This window comes from Triticum urartu, chromosome 2A (genome assembly GCF_056163025.1).
Source record: "Triticum urartu cultivar PI428250 chromosome 2A, HENAU_Tu73, whole genome shotgun sequence".
Lineage (NCBI taxonomy): Eukaryota > Viridiplantae > Streptophyta > Magnoliopsida > Poales > Poaceae > Triticum > Triticum urartu.
In genome coordinates this window covers 502,558,495-502,575,515 of record NC_141874.1, presented here as the reverse complement: position 1 = coordinate 502,575,515, position 17,021 = coordinate 502,558,495, and positions in this window count along the sequence as shown.

Genomic DNA, 17,021 nt, shown 5'->3' with positions numbered 1-17,021 from the left:
TGCTAAGTGTGATGTTAATCATAGAATTGCATCTCCATATGATCCACAGTCTAGTGGTCAAGTAGATGTGAGTAATAGAGAGCTTAAATTAATTTTGCAGAAGACTGTTAATAGATCTAGAAAGAATTGGTCAAAGAAACTTGATGATGCATTATAGGCCTATAGAACTGCATATAAAATTCCTATGGGTATGTCTCTGTATAAGATGGTTTATGGAAAAGCATGTCACTTACCTCTCGAACTAGAACATAAAGCATATTGGGCCATTAAAGATCTCAATTATGATTTCAAACTTGCTGGTGAGAAGAGACTATTTGACATTAGCTCACTTGATGAGTGGAGAACCCACGACTATGAGAATGCCAAACTGTTTAAGCAAAAAGGTAAAAGATGGCATGGAAAAAGGATACAAAAACGTGATTTTAATGTAGGTGATTATGTATTGTTATACAACTCTCGTTTAAGTTTTTTTTGCAGGAAAACTCCTCTCTAAATGGGAAGGTCCTTACGTTATCGAGGAGGTCTATCGTTCTGGTGCCATAAAAATCAACAACTTCGAAGGCACAAATCTGAGGGTGGTGAACGGTCAAAGAATCAAACATTTTATCTCAGGTAATCATATAAATGTTGAAACTAATGTTATTGAAACCGTAACCCCAGAGGAGTATATAAGGGACACCTTCTAGAACGTTTTAGCCTCTGAAAAGGAAGAGGTTTGTAGCGACCAGACCTCAAAAGGTCCAATCTTTGTGCTCCGGTGTCATCCCTGGATCAGTAATGCTGACACCACACAGTACTTGGAGGATTTATAACAGAGTAGCAATCACGCACTTATTACATCGAGTGTCTCAAAAGAGAACTTATTACAATAAACATGGCTTAAGGCCATCTAATAACGATAACAGCGGAAGGCTTGGAAGATAAGCGAGTCCATCAACTCCAACGGCATCACTGAGTATAGAACCACGACCAAAAAACTCCTTAATCGTCGTCTGAAAAGTCTGCAACATTAACGTTGCAGCCCGAAAACGGGTCAGCACATGGAATATGCTGGCAATGTAACACATAGAGAGTAATGGAATGAAACAGCTATTCTATGTGCATATTTGGCTGCTGGAGAGCTCTATGGTTACAGTTTTGCGAAAAGCCATTTTTTCCCTACTGCAAAGGAATAAATTTATTTAACTATCATGGTGGTTGTTAAACATTGAGAATGGTTGACAGCATTCTCAATCCCAATTAAACATCATTAAACAAAACCCAACCAAATTAATTTAGAGTAACATGTTGAGATTCACATGATAATCCAGGTACTAGATACTCAAGATGTCCATAACCGGGGACACGGCTAACCATGATTAGTTTATACACTCTGCAGAGGTTTGCGCACTTTTCCCCACAAGACTCGATCGCCTCCGTTTGGTTTCTCGCACTACATGGTGTTTGAGAAGACAGATGACCGAGACATATTCTTTCAGAAGCGCTAGCACCTTACGATCGGGTAGACTGTACCACCTACATCCCCTACATCTGCTAGTCTACCACTGTAAGAGTTTGCACGACTTAGTAAACTATGCTAGAGCCCATAATAGCTTGTGGCTGCACATGGAAGTTTCTAGCATGAAAAATCTCATGATCCCTTTGAGCTTGGGTGGCGGTCCAAAAGAAAACAGGCAAATCCTGGATTACCCAGGTGCCTCAATCCACCCAGATGTGTATTTAAGTTGCCACCTTAGAAAAACCATTAATTAACAAACTCACATGTGTCATGGATATCACTCACCCAATCCACGTCTACTAGCATAGCATAGCAATAATTAGCAAACGTAGAAGTAACTCCCAAGGGTTTGATAATAAACAGGTAATAGGTACTACCTCAACTACTTCACATCCCACAATTTAATTAGATCCTAATCATGCAATGTTTGAGGATTTGATCTAATGCAATAAAACTGGGTAGTAGGAAAGGTATGATCAAGTGTTACTTGCCTTGCTGATGATCCACGAGACCTAGAGATTCGAAGTAACAGGCGGCGCACTCCGGGTATTCTATCGCAGACAAACAACAAGCATATAATAAGTACTCATCTAATGCACAGGTAAAACTCAAGTAAGAGATCTAACCAGAAAGTTCAACTTAAGAACTCCGGTTTACAAAAGAATCAAATCGAACGAAGCAACGAAAGTCAAACGGCCAAAGAAAACAACTTCGTTCTATTAATCTGGATCTAAGGCAATTTTTACAGTGGAAAAAACTTGTTTAAGTTGGTTAGACGGATAGAGGGTTTCGAGACGAAACTCTAGGCGCTTGAATCGCCTGATTCCGATAATTGAGTGAAAAGTTATACTAAAACGAAAATCGGATCAGAAATCGTGATCAGAAAATAATCGCGGAAAATCCGAGAAAAAGAAAAACGACGAACGGATTAACGAACAAACGTTCGTTAACCGTATCTAAACGACGAATACGTTTGTTAAAACGAACGAACGAGCGAACACTCGTTATTTAACCTAAACCGAAAAAACCGATCTAAAAAACACGGAAACAAACAAAAAAAAACCGATGAAAAACCGACGGAAAAACCGAACGATTTTTCGAGAAAAACGGCGGCGCGGAAATCGAGGCACCTCGGGCGGCGGGTAGGCGGCGGCGGGGTCCGGCGAGGCGTCGGCGGCGGTGGGGTCCGGCGAGGCGGCGGCGACGCGGGGCTCGAGGGCGCGCGGGGCTGGCGGCTAGGGTTTGGCTCGGGGCTGGGCTGCGGCTTATAAAGCCTGCCGGGCCAGGAGTCCTAGTCGGACACGGCCCGGTTATGTCGGTGCGCGTTTTTTTAAATAATTATGTGCAGAAGAAAAATAAAAATAAATACTAAACGGACTCCAAAAATCCCGAAATAAATTTTCCCGGGCTTCTAAAATCAAGCCGCACAAGGTGAACATTTATTTGGGGCCTAAATGCAATTTTGAAAAACGCACATTTTTCCTAAATTCAAATAAAATACCGGAAAACTCCTAAATAAAATCTTACTTGATTTTATTATTAAATCCTCAATATTTCTTTATTTTGGGAAAGTCATTTTATTCCCTCTCTCATATTTTTGTAATAGAAATAATTGATGATAAATAATTAAAATCAAATGATCCTATTCTCAATTTTTGAGAAAACTCAAATATGAAAAATAACGAAATCCCCAACTCTCTCCGTGGGTCCTTGAGTTGCGTAGAATTTCTAGGATCAAAACCAAAAACAAATAAAATATGATATGCAATGATGATCTAATGTATAACATTCCAAATTGAAAATTTGGGATGTTACAAACCTACCCCCCTTAAGATGAATCTCGCCCTCGAGATTCGGGTTGGCTAGAAAATAGGTGAGGGTGGTCCTTGAGCAAATCTTCCTCTCGCTCCCAGGTGGCTTCGTCCTCCGTGTGGTGGCTCCAGTGAACCTTACAAAACTTGATAACCTTGCTGCGAGTGACTCGACTGGCAAACTCGAGAATCTTAACTGGTTTCTCCTCATAGGTCAAATTGTTATCCAACTGGATTGCTTCCAATGGCACTGTATCCCTCAACGGTATGTCAGCCATCTCCGCGTGGCACTTCTTTAATTGAGAAATGTGGAACAAATCATGAACTCCTGACAATCCTTCGGGCAATTCCAACTTGTAGGCCACTTCTCCCATACGCTCCAAAACTCGATATGGTCCTACAAATCATGGTGCTAACTTTCCCTTAACTCCAAAACACTTTGTTCCCCGAAGTGGTGATACTCGAAGATAAGCTCTATCTCCAACTTCGTAAACTGTCTCCTTGCGTTTAGAATCTACATAACTCTTCTGTCTGGACTGGGCTATCTTGAGCCTATCGCGAATCAACTTCACCTTCTGTTCAGACTCTTTAATCAAGTCAGGTCCAAACAACTGGCGGTCTCCAACTTCGTCCCATGACAACGGTGTCCTGCACCTCCTTCCGTACAAGGCTTCGAAAGGGGCCATCTTCAAAGTGGTTTGGTAGCTATTGTTATAAGAGAACTTTGCATATGGCAAATTGTCATCCCAACTAGATCCATAATCTAGCGCACAAGCTCTCAACATATCCTCCAAAATCTGATTGACTCTCTTGGTCTGTCCATCTGTCTGTGGATGAAAAGCTGTACTGAATTCTAGCCTGGTTCCCAAAGTTTCGTGCAACTGCTTCCAGAACTTTGAGGTAAACTGGGTTCCTCTATCTGATACGATACTCCTCGGAACTCCATGCAGACATACTATCCTGGTCATGTATATCTTTGCCAACTTTGCACTGGTGTAAGTGGTCTTTACCGGGATGAAATGAGCTACCTTTGTCAAACGATCGACTACAACCCAAATCGAGTCATAGCCTGAACGTGCTCTGGGCAATCTTGTAATAAAATCCATGCCTAGCTTATCCCACTTCCATTCGGGTATCGACAATGGTTGTAGCAATACTGCTGGCTTCTGATGCTCTGCCTTCACTCTCTGACATACATCACAAACTGCTACGTACTCCGCAATATCCTTCTTCATTCCGGTCCACCAGAAAATATCCTTCAAATCCAAATACATCTTGGTATTTCCTGGGTGAATCGAATATGGTGAATCATGTGCCTCTTGCAGTATCAACTTCCTGATCTCTGGGTCATTGGGCACATAAACACGGTCTTCAAACCATAGGGTATCGTGCTCATCCTCACGAAATCCCTTAGCCTTTCCTTTGCTAAGTTTCTCCTTAATAGAAGCAATCTCCTTGTCAGTCCTTTGGGCTTCTCTGATTTTATCCATCAATGTAGACTGAATCTCCAATGCTGCTACATAGCCTCTCGGGACTATTTCTAAACATAACTCTAGAAGATTTTCGACTAACTCCCTTGGTAATTCTCCCATCATTAGGGTGTTGACATGACTCTTATGGCTTAATGCGTCGGCTACTACATTAGCCTTTTCGGGGTGATAATGCAATTTCATATCATAATCCTTGATGAGCTCCAACCATCTCCTTTGTCTGAGATTCAAATCCTTCTGTGTGAAAATATACTTCAAACTCTTACGATCCGTATACACCTCGCAATGGTTTGCAATCACAAAATGTCTCCAAGTCTTCAGTGCATGCACTACGGCTGCTAACTCGAAATCATGCGTAGCATAATTCAACTCATGAGGCTTAACCTGTCGTGAGGCATATGAAACAACTCTCCCTTCCTGCATAAGCACTGCTCCAAGTCCTCGACGTGAAGCGTCGCAATACACCTCATAATCCTTGGTATAGTCTGGCAAAATCAACACTGGTGAAGTAACCAAACGTTTCTTCAACTCCTGGAAACTAGCCTCACATTCCTCCGTTCATATGAACTTGGTATCTTCCTTCAACAACTCCGTCATAGGCTTCGCAATCTTTGAGAAATTCTCTATAAATCTCCAGTAGTATCCTGCGAGTCCAAGAAAACTCCGGATCTCTCCAACTGTTGTTGGTGCTTCCCAATTGGTCACAGTGATAACCTTTGTGGGGTCAACTGCTATACCTTCTCCGGATATAACGTGTCCGAGGAATCCTACTTCCTTCAACCAAAACTCACATTTGCTAAACTTGGCATATAATTGATGTTCCTTGAGCTTTCCAAGAACCAAACGCAAATGTTCCTTATGCTCCTCTTCATTCTTTGAGTAAACGAGGATATCATCGATGAACACTACGATGAACTTATCCAAAAACTCCATAAACACTTTGTTCATCATGTTCATAAAATATGCAGGGGCGTTAGTCTGACCAAATGACCTAACGGTATACTCTTACAACCCATACCTGGTGGTAAAAGCCGTCTTGGGTATATCCTATTCCCGAATCTTCAACTGGTGGTATCTTGATCGCAGATCGATCTTGGAAAATACCTTAGCTCCTTGCAATCAATCAAACAGATCATTGATCATCGGTAGTGGGTACTTGTTCTTGATTGTTACTTCATTCAATCCTCGATAATCGACAACCATCCTTAACGATCCATCCTTCTTCTCCACTAGAAGTACTGGCGATCCCCAAGGTGAAGAACTTGGGCGAATATAACCTTTATCTAGTAACTCCTTAATTTGCTTCTTAATCTCCACCAAATCCTTTGCAGGCATCCTGTATGGTCTCTTCGATATTGGCCCTGTGCCTGGCAATAGCTCAATCAAAAACTCAATGTCTCTATCTGGTGGCATGCCTGGCAACTCCTCTAGAAATACATCAGGGAATTCCTTTACCACTGGTACTTCCTCCTGCACAACTCCTGTTAAGCAATTTACTTGAGTCCTCTTTGGCACATGTCGGGATACATACTTGATCCTTCTCCCTTCTGGGTGGTAAGCAAAATTGACTTACTAGCACATTCAATATTCCCTTCATACTTTGATAACCAATCCATGCCTAATATCACATCCAATCCTTGGGATTCCAATACTATTAGGTATGAGGGAAAAACATAGTTACCAATCCTTAACGGTAACCGATCACACCATCGACTAGCCATATATTCTGCTCCAGGCGAGGTTACTAACATGGGTGACCTAAGGGCTTGGGTTGACAGGTTATACTTATCCACAAATCCCCTTGAGATGTATGAATGCGATGCACCAGTATCAAAAAGAACGAGTGCAGTAAATGACTTAACCAAAAACTTACCTATTACTGCATCAGGCTGAGCTTGAACCTCCTCCACGCTAACGTGGTTCACCCGTCCCCTGTTGAAAGGGTTCGGCTTCTTCCCAGAGCTTCCATTGCTATTTCCATTTTGTAATTTAGGACATTCATTGGCATAATGTCCGGTCTTCGAATACTTAAAGCAAGTGACTTGGCTCAGGTCTTTCTTGGCTGGGGTTGATGGGTTGGTGCGGTTCTGGCCGTTGCTTCCTCCATTACCATTACCATTCCTGGGGCCATTGTGATTGTGCGAGCTACCTCCTCCATGGGTATGCTGAAAATGTCCTCCCGGTCTAGGGGTAAAACGTGGCTTCTGCTGAGCTCCTGAATTGTACTTTCCTTGTGCATACTTCCTCTTGCGACTTTCAATTTGCTGCTGCTTCCCTTCAATCATAAGAGCACGATCTACCAACTCTTGGTAGTTGTTGAAGGTTGCTACCATCAACTGCATGCTCAACTCATCATTCAGTCCTTCCAGAAACTTCTCCTGCTTAGCTGCATCTGTAGCAACGTCATCTGGGGCATAACGTGCTAATTTACTAAAGTCCTCCACGTACTGGCCAACTGTCCGTCCTCATTGGCGCAAGTTGCGAAACTCACGCTTCTTCATGGCCATAGCTCCTGCTGAAACATGGGCAGTGCGAAAAGCCTGCTGAAACTGGTCCCATGTGACAGTGTCGACAGGGAAAGTGGCTGTGAAATTCTCCCACCATGATGCTGCGGGTCCTTCAAGCTGATGTGCGGCAAACTTCACCTTCTCCGCATCCGTGCATTCTGCTGGGGTCAACTCTCTAGCTATCTTGTGGAGCCAATCATCTGCTACTATTGGCTCGGTGCTACTGGAAAACACCGGCGGGTTCAACCTAAGAAAACGGGCTAAATGATCAACAGGTGGTGGTGGTGGATTGTTGTTGTTGTTCCCCTGATTCTGATTCTGGACTAGCAACTGCATCAATGTGTTCTGCTGCTGGAGCAACTGAGTGAGCTTCGGTGGAAAGGTAAATTCGGGGTCATGTCTCGGAGGCATCTGAGGGTTTAGAAAAGATGAGATTTAAGAATAGAGGCGGTCTAAAGAGAAAACACTACCCATATGCACATGAGGCAAAATCAAACAATTCACTTCATTCATCCAGATCCCGGTGCATCAAAAGTTGGTGCATCAAAATAAAACTCTATGGGCTCAGTGACTGGCATGAACGTCCTTCCTGGAACTTGAACTTGAATCATCCAGCGATCTTCTTCAGGTAAAGTGGCGTTGTAGCTTCCGGTGAAGCTTGGTAGTCCTATGTTCAGGTATCTAGTGACTTCCTTCAAGTGACGCCCAAAGGGTGTATCTTCATCCGGTTGCGTGAACTCGTTCCTTGCATCCGCCATCCTAAAGGAGTAGAAAAGATGAGGAGTCAGAGGAGAAGAGAGTAGGTAGTGATCTAGGTCTTTAGCTTAGTGGTCGTGTCCTACAGTCAGCATGTGCTCTGATACCATCTCTGTAGCGACCAGACCTCAAACGGTCCAATCTCTGTGCTCCGGTGTCATCCCTGGATCAGTAATGCTGACACCACACAGTACTCGAAGGATTTATAACAGAGTAGCAATCACACACTTATTACATCGAGTGTCTCAAAAGAGAACTTATTACAATAAACATGGCTTAAGGCCATCTAATAACGATAACAGCGGAAGGCTTGGAAGATAAGCGAGTCCATCAACTCCAATGGCATCACTGAGTATAGAACCACGACCTAAAAACTCCTTAATCATCGTCTAAAAAGTCTCCAACATTAACGTTGCAGCCCGAAAACGGGTCAGCACATGGAATATGCTGGCAATGTAACACATAGAGAGTATGTTGGAAATATGCCCTAGAGGCAATAATAAATTGGTTATTATTATATTTCCTTATTCATGATAATCGTTTATTATCCATGCTAGAATTGTATTGATAGGAAACTCAGATACATGTGTGGATACATAGACAACACCATGTCCCTAGTAAGCCTCTAGTTGACTAGCTCGTTGATCAATAGATGGTTACGGTTTCCTGACCATGGACATTGGATGTCGTTGATAACGGGATCACATCATTAGGAGAATGATGTGATGGACAAGACCCAATCCTAAGCCTAGCACAAGATCATGTAGTTCGTATGCTAAAGCTTTTCTAATGTCAAGTATCATTTCCTTAGACCATGAGATTGTGCAACTCCCGGATACCGTAGGAGTGCTTTGGGTGTGCCAAACGTCACAACGTAACTGGGTGGCTATAAAGGTACACTACAGGTATCTCCGAAAGTGTCTGTTGGGTTAGCACGAATCGAGACTGGGATTTGTCACTCCATGTAAACGGAGAGGTATCTCTGGGCCCACTCGGTAGGACATCATCATAATGTGCACAATGTGATCAAGGAGTTGATCATGGGATGATGTGTTATGGAACGAGTAAAGAGACTTGCCGGTAACGAGATTGAACAAGCTATCGGGAGACCGACGAACGAATCTCGGGTATACGGGATTGATTAAGTCCTTTACATCGTGGTTCATCCGATGAGATCATCGTGGAACATGTGGGAACCAACATGGGTATCCAGATCCCGCTGTTGGTTATTGACCGGAGGACATCTCGGTCATGTCTGCATGGTTCCCGAACCCGTAGGGTCTACACACTTAAGGTTGGATGACGCTAGGGTTATAAAGGAAGTTTGTATGTGGTTACCGAATGTTGTTCGGAGTCCCGGATGAGATCCCGGACGTCACGAGGAGTTCCGGAATGGTCCGGAGGTAAAGATTTATATATGGGAAGTCCTGTTTTGGTCACCGGAAAAGTTTCGGGTTTTATCGATAACGTACCGGGACCACCAGGAGGGTCCCGGGGGTCCACCAAGTGGGGCCACCGGCCCCGGAGGGCTGCATGGGCCAAGTGTGGGAGGGGACCAGCCCCAGGTGGGCTGGTGCCCCCCCCCACAAGGGCCCAAGGCGCCTAGGGTTTGGGGAGGGGGCGCCCCACCTAGCTTGGGGGGTAAGTTTCCCCTCTTGGCCGCCCCACCAGATGGGATCTGGGCTGGCCGCCGCCCCTAGGGTGGAACCCTAGGTGGGGGCGCAGCCCCCCCTCTCCCCCTATATATAGTGGAGGCAAAGGAGCAGCCCACAAATGAAGTTTCTTCTCTTGTTGGTGCAGCCCTACCTCTCTTTCTCCTCATATCTCGCGGTGCTTGGCGAAGCCCTGCTGGATCACCACGCTCCTCCACCACCACCACGCCGTTGTGCTGCTGCTGGACGGAGTCTTCCTCAACCTCTCCCTCTCTCCTTGCTGGATCAAGGCATGGGAGATGTCACCGGGCTGTACGTGTGTTGAACGCGGAGGTGTCGTCCGTTCGGCACTAGGATCATCGGTGATTTGGATCACGACGAGTACGACTTGAACACTTCCGCTTAGCGATCTACAAGGGTATGTAGATGCACTCTCCTTCCCTCGTTGCTAGATTACTCCATAGATTGATCTTGGTGATGCGTAGAAAATTTTGAATTTCTGCTACGTTCCCCAACAGTGGCATCATGAGCTAGGTCTATGCGTAGTTTCTATGCACGAGTAGAACACAAAGTAGTTGTGGGCATTGATTTTGTTCAATATGCTTACCATTACTAGTCCAATCTTGATTCGGCGGCATTGTGGGATGAAGCGGCCCGGACCGACCTTACACGTACTCTTACGTGAGACTGGTTCCACCGACTGACATGCACTAGTTGCATAAGGTGGCTAGCGGGTGTCTGTCTCTCCCACTTTAGTCGGATCGGATTTGATGAAAAGGGTCCTTATGAAGGTTAAATAGCAATTGGCATATCACGTTGTGGTTTTTGCGTAGGTAAGAAATGTTCTTGCTAGAAACCCATAGCAGCCACGTAAAACATGCAAACAACAATTAGAGGACGTCTAACTTGTTTTTGCAGGGTATGCTATGTGATGTGATATGGCCAAGAAGAATGTGATGAATGATATGTGATGTATGAGATTGATCATGTTCTTGTAATAGGAATCACGACTTGCATGTCGATGAGTATGACAACCGGCAGGAGCCATAGGAGTTGTCTTTATTTATTGTATGACCTGCGTGTCATTGAACAACACCATGTAATTACCTTACTTTATTGCTAACCGGTAGCCATAGTAGTAGAAGTAATAAGTTGGCGAGACAACTTCATGGAGACACAATGATGGAGATCATTGTGTCATGCCGGTGACGCATGGAGCCCCGAAGATGGAGATCAAAAGGAGCAATATGATATTGGCCATATCATGTCACTATTTGATTGCATGTGATGTTTATCATGTTTATACATCTTATTTGCTTAGAACGATGGTAGCTTAAATAAGATGATCCCTCACTAAAATTTCAAGAGAAGTGTTCTCCCTAACTGTGCACCATTGCGAAAGTTCGTCGTTTCGAAGCACCACGTGATGATCGGGTGTGATAGATTCTTACGTTCGAATACAACGGGTGTTGACGAGCCTAGCATGTACAGACATGGCCTCGGAACACATGCGAAATACTTAGGTTAACTTGACAAGCCTAGCATGTACAGGCATGGCCTCGGAACACAAGAGACCTAAAGGTCGAGCATGATTCGTATGGTAAGATACGATCAACATGAAGATGTTCACCGATGATGACTAGTTCGTCTCACGTGATGATCGGACACGGCTTAGTTGACTCGGATCATGTAATCACTTAGATGACTAGAGGGATGTCTATCTGAGTGGGAGTTCATAAGGTGAACTTGTTTATCATGAACATAGTCAAAAGGATTTTGCAAATTATGTCATAGCTCGCGCTTTAGTTCTACTGTTTAGATATGTTCCTAGAGAAAAATTAGTTGAAAGTTGATAGTAGCAATTATGCAGACAGTAGAAGGCTTATGTCCTTAATGCACCGCTCAGTGTGCTGAACCTCGAACGTCGTCTGTGGATGTTGCGAACATCTGACATACACGTTTTGATGACTACATGATAGTTCAGCGCGTAATGCTAAACGGTTTAGAGTTGAGGCACCGAAGACGTTTTGAAACGTCGCGAAACATATGAGATGTTTCGAGGGCTGAAATTGGGATTTCAGGCTCGTGCCCACGTCAAGAGGTATAAGACCTCCGACGATTATCTTAGCCTGCAAACTAAGGGAGAAAACCTCAATTGTTGAGCTTGTGCTCAGATTGTCTGAGTACAACAATCATTTGAATCGAGTGGGAGTTGATCTTCCAGATGAGATAGTGATGTTTCTCCGAAGTCATTACCACCAAGCTGCTAGAGCTTCGTGATGAACTATGATATTGAAGGAAATATGCCCTAGAGGCAATAATAAAGTTATTATTTATTTCCTTATAATCATGATAAATGTTTATTATTCATGCTAGAATTGTATTAACCGGAAACATAATACATGTGTGAATACATAGACAAACAAAGTGTTACTAGTATGCCTCTACTTGACTAGCTCATTAATCAAAGATGGTTATGTTTCCTAACCATGAACAATGAGTTGTTATTTGATTAACGAGGTCATATCATTAGTTGAATGATCTGATTGACATGACCCATTCCATTAGCTTAGCACCCGATCGTTTAGTATGTTGCTATTGCTTTCTTCATGACTTATACATGTTCCTATGACTATGAGATTATGCAACTCCCGTTTGCCAGAGGAACACTTTGGGTGCTACCAAACGTCACAACGTAACTGGGTGATTATAAAGGAGCATTATAGGTGTCTCCAAAGGTAGATGTTGGGTTGGCGTATTTCGAGATTAGGATTTGTCACTCCGATTGTCGGAGAGGTATCTATGGGCCCTCTCGGTAATACACATCACATAAGCCTTGCAAGCATTACAACTAATATGTTAGTTGTGAGATGATGTATTACGGAACGAGTAAAGAGACTTGCCGGTAACGAGATTGAACTAGGTATTGGATACCGACGATCGAATCTCGGGCAAGTAACATACCGATGACAAAGGGAACAACGTATGTTGTTATGCGGTCTGACCGATAAAGATCTTCGTAGAATATGTAGGAGCCAATATGGGCATCCAGGTCCCGCTATTGGTTATTGACCGGAGACGTGTCTCGGTCATGTCTACATTGTTCTCGAACCCGTAGGGTCCGCACGCTTAAGGTTACGATGACAGTTATATTATGAGTTTATGCATTTTGATGTACCGAAGGTTGTTCGGAGTCCCGGATGTGATCACGGACATGACGAGGAGTCTCGAAATGGTCGAGACGTAAAGATTGATATATTGGAAGCCTATGTTTGGACATCGGAAGTGTTCCGGGTGAAATCGGGATTTTACCGGGTTACCGGGAGGTTACCGGAACCCCCCGGGAGCCATATGGGCCTTCATGGGCCTTAGTGGAAAGGAGAAAGGGGCAGCCCAAGGTGGCTGCGCCACTTCCCCCTCCCCTAGTCCTATTAGGACTAGGAGAAGGTGGCCGGCCCCCCTCTCCCTCTTTCCCCCTTTGGGGAATCCTAGTTGGAATAGGATTGGGGGGAGTCCTACTCCCGGAAGGAGTAGGACTCCTCCTGCGCCCTCCTCCCTGGCCGGCGCCCCTCTTCCCCCTTGGCTCCTTTATATACTGAGGTAGAGGCACCCTAGAACACACAAGTTGATCCACGTGATCTATTCCTTAGCCGTGTGCGGTGCCCCCTGCCACCATATTCCTCGATAATACTGTAGCGGAGTTTAGGCGAAGCCCTGCTGCTGTAGTTCATCAAGATCGTCACCACGCCGTCGTGCTGACGGAACTCTTCCCCGACACTTTGCTGGATCGGAGTCCGGGGATCGTCATCGAGCTGAACGTGTGCTCGAACTCGGAGGTGCCGTAGTTTCGGTGCTTGATCGGTTGGATCGTGAAGACGTACGACTACTTCCTCTACGTCGTGTCAAGCGCTTCTGCAGTCGGTCTGTGTTGGGTACGTAGACAACACTCTCCCCCTCGTTGCTATGCATCACATGATCTTGCGTGTGCGTAGGAAATTTTTTGAAATTACTACGAAACCCAACAGATATATCAGGGACATATATGATGATCCTTGAGATATTCGCGATGTTTGACACCACAAAAGTAGAAATCAAGAAGGAGCATCAATTGTTGATGGTTGGTGAAACCACTAGTTTCAAGAAGGGCAAGGGCAAGAAGGGATACTTCATGAAACGGCAAATCAGCTGCTGCTCTAGTGAAGAAACCCAAGGTTGAACCCAAACCCGAGACTAAGTGCTTCTGTAATAAGGGGAACAGCCACTGGAGCAGAATTACCCTAGATACTTGGTAGATGAGAAGGCTGGCAAGGTTGATAGAAGTATATTGGATATACATTGTGTTAATGTGTACTTTACTAGTACTCCTAGTAGCACCATGGTATTAGATACCGGTTCGGTTGCTAAATGTTAGTAAACTCGAAATAAAAGGCTGCGGAGTAAACAGAGACTAGCTAAAGGTGAGCTGGCAATATGTGTTGGAAGTTTTTCCAAGCTTGATGTGATCAAGCATCGCACGCTCCCTCTACCATCGAGATTGGTGTTTGCGTTGAGCATAGACATGATTGGATTATGTCTACCGCAATACGGTTATTCATTTAAGGAGAATAATGGTTACTCTGTTTATTTGAATAATACCTTCAATGGTCTTGCACCTAAAATGAATGGTTTATTGAATCTCGATCGTAGTGATACACATGTTCATGCCAAAAGATATAAGATAGTAATGATAGTACCACCTACTTGTGGCACTGCCACGTAAGTCATATCGATATAAAACGCATGAAGAAGCTCCATGTTGATGGATCTTTGGGCTCACTCGTTTTGAAAAGTTTGAGACATGTGAACCATGTCTATTGGTGTATATGCCTAAAGAAACTCCACGCAAATGGACCGTTTGGACTCACTTGATTTTGAATCACTTGAGACATGCAAATCATACCACATGGGCAAGATGACTGAAAGCCTCGTTTTCAGTAAAATGGAACTAGAAAGCAACTTGTTGGAAGTAATACATTTTGATGTGTGCAGTCCAATGAGTGCTGAGGCGTGTAGTGGATATCGTTATGTTCTTACTTCACAAATGATTTGAGTAGATGTTGAGTATATTTACTTGATGAATCACGAGTCTGAATTATTGAAAGGTTCAAGTAATTTCAGGGTGAAGTTGAAAGATCGTCGTGACAAGAGGATAAAATATCTATGATATGATCATAGAGATGAATATCTGAATTGCGAGTTTGGCACAGAATTAAGACATTGTGGAAATTGTTTCACAACTAATACAGCCTGAAACACCATAGTATGATGGTGTGTCCGAACATCATAACTGCACCCTATTGGATATGATGCATACCATGATGTCTCTTATTGAATTACCACAATAGTTTATGGGTTAGGCATTAGAGACAACCGCACTCACTTTAATAGGGCACCACGTAATTCCGTTGAGATGAAACCGTTTGAACTATGGTTTGGAGAAACCTGAGTTGTCATTTCTTAAAAGTTTGGGGCTGCGACGCTTATGTGAAAAAGTTTCAGGTTGATAAGCTCGAACCCAAAGTGGATAAAATGCATCTTCATAGGACACCCAAAACAGTTGGGTATACCTCGTAATTTAGATCCGAAAGCAATAGGGATTGTTTCTGGAATCGGGTCCTTTCTCGAGGAAAGGTTTCTCTCGAAAGAATTGAGTGGGAGGATGGTGGAGACTTGATGAGGTTATTGAACCGTCTCTTCAACTAGTGTGTGGCAGGGCACAGGGAGTTGTTCCTGTGGCACCTACACCAATTGAAGTGGAAGCTTATGATAGTGATCATGAAACTTCAGATCAAGTCACTACCAAACCTCGTGGGATGACAAGGATGCGTACTACTTCAGAATGGTGCGTAATCCTGTCTTGGAAGTCATGTTGCTAGACAACAATGAACCTACGAGCTAGGGAGAAGCGATGGTGGGCCTGGATTCCAAAATGGCTCGAGGCCATATAATCCGAGAGAGGATCCATATATGAAAACAAAGTGTAGACTTTGGAAGAACTACTTGATGGTCGTAAGGCTGTTAGGTACATATGGATTTTTAAAAGGAAGACGGACAATGATGGTATGTATCACCATTAAGAAAGCTCGACTTGTCGTTAAGATGTTTTTTCTGACAAGTTCAAGGAGTTGACTACGATGAGAATTTCTCACCCGTAGTGATGCTTAAGTCCGTCGGAATCATGTTAGCATTAGCTGTATTTTTCGATTATGAAATCTTACAGATGGATGTCAAAACAAGTTTTCTTACCAAGTTTTCGTAAGAAAAGTTGTATGTGATACAATAGAAGGTTTTTTCAATCCTGAAAGATGCTAACAAGTATGCAAAGCTCCAACAATCCTTCTAAGGACTGGAGTAAGCATCTCGGGGTTGGAATGTATGCTTTGATGAGATGATCAAAGATTTTGGGTGTATGCAAAGTTTATGAGAAACTTGTATTTCCAAAGAAGTGAGTGGGAGCACTATAGAATTTCCGATGAGTATATGTTGTTAACATATTGTTGATCGGAAATTATGTAGAATTTCTGGAAAGCATGCAGAGTTATTTGATAAGTGTTTTTCAATGGAAAACCTGGATTAGGCTACTTGAGTATTGAGCATTAAGATCTATAAGGATAGATCAAAACGCTTAATAGTACTTTCAAATGAATACATACCATGAAAAGATTTTGAAGGAGTTCAAAATGGATCGGCAAAGAAGGAGTTCTTGGCTGTGTTATAAGGTGTGAACATTGAGTAAGACTCGAAACCTGACCGCGGCAGAAGAAAGAGGAAGGACGAAGATCGTCCCCTATGCTTTTGTCATAGGCTCTATACGGTGTGCCATGCTGAGTACCGCACCTGATGTGTGCCTTGCCAAATATCTGGCAAGAGGGTACAAAGGTAATCTAGGAGTAGATCACCAGATAGCGGTCTAAATTATCCTTAGAGGAATAAGGATATGTTTCTCCGTTATGGAGGTGATAAAGAGTTCGACGTAAAGAGTTACGTCGATGCAAGCTTAACACCTATCCGGATAGCTCTGAGTAGAGATACCGGATACGTATAATGGAGCAACAATTTAGAATAGCTCCAAGTAGAACAGTTATTTGAAATGGCTCCAAATGTAGCGTAGTAGTTGCATCTACAAGATGGCATAGAAATTTGCGAAGTACATACAGATCTGAATGTTGCAGACCCGTTGACTGAAACCTCTCTCACAAGCATAACATGATCAAACCCAGAACTCTTTGGGTGTTAGTCACATGGGGATGTGACCTTGAGTGTTAATC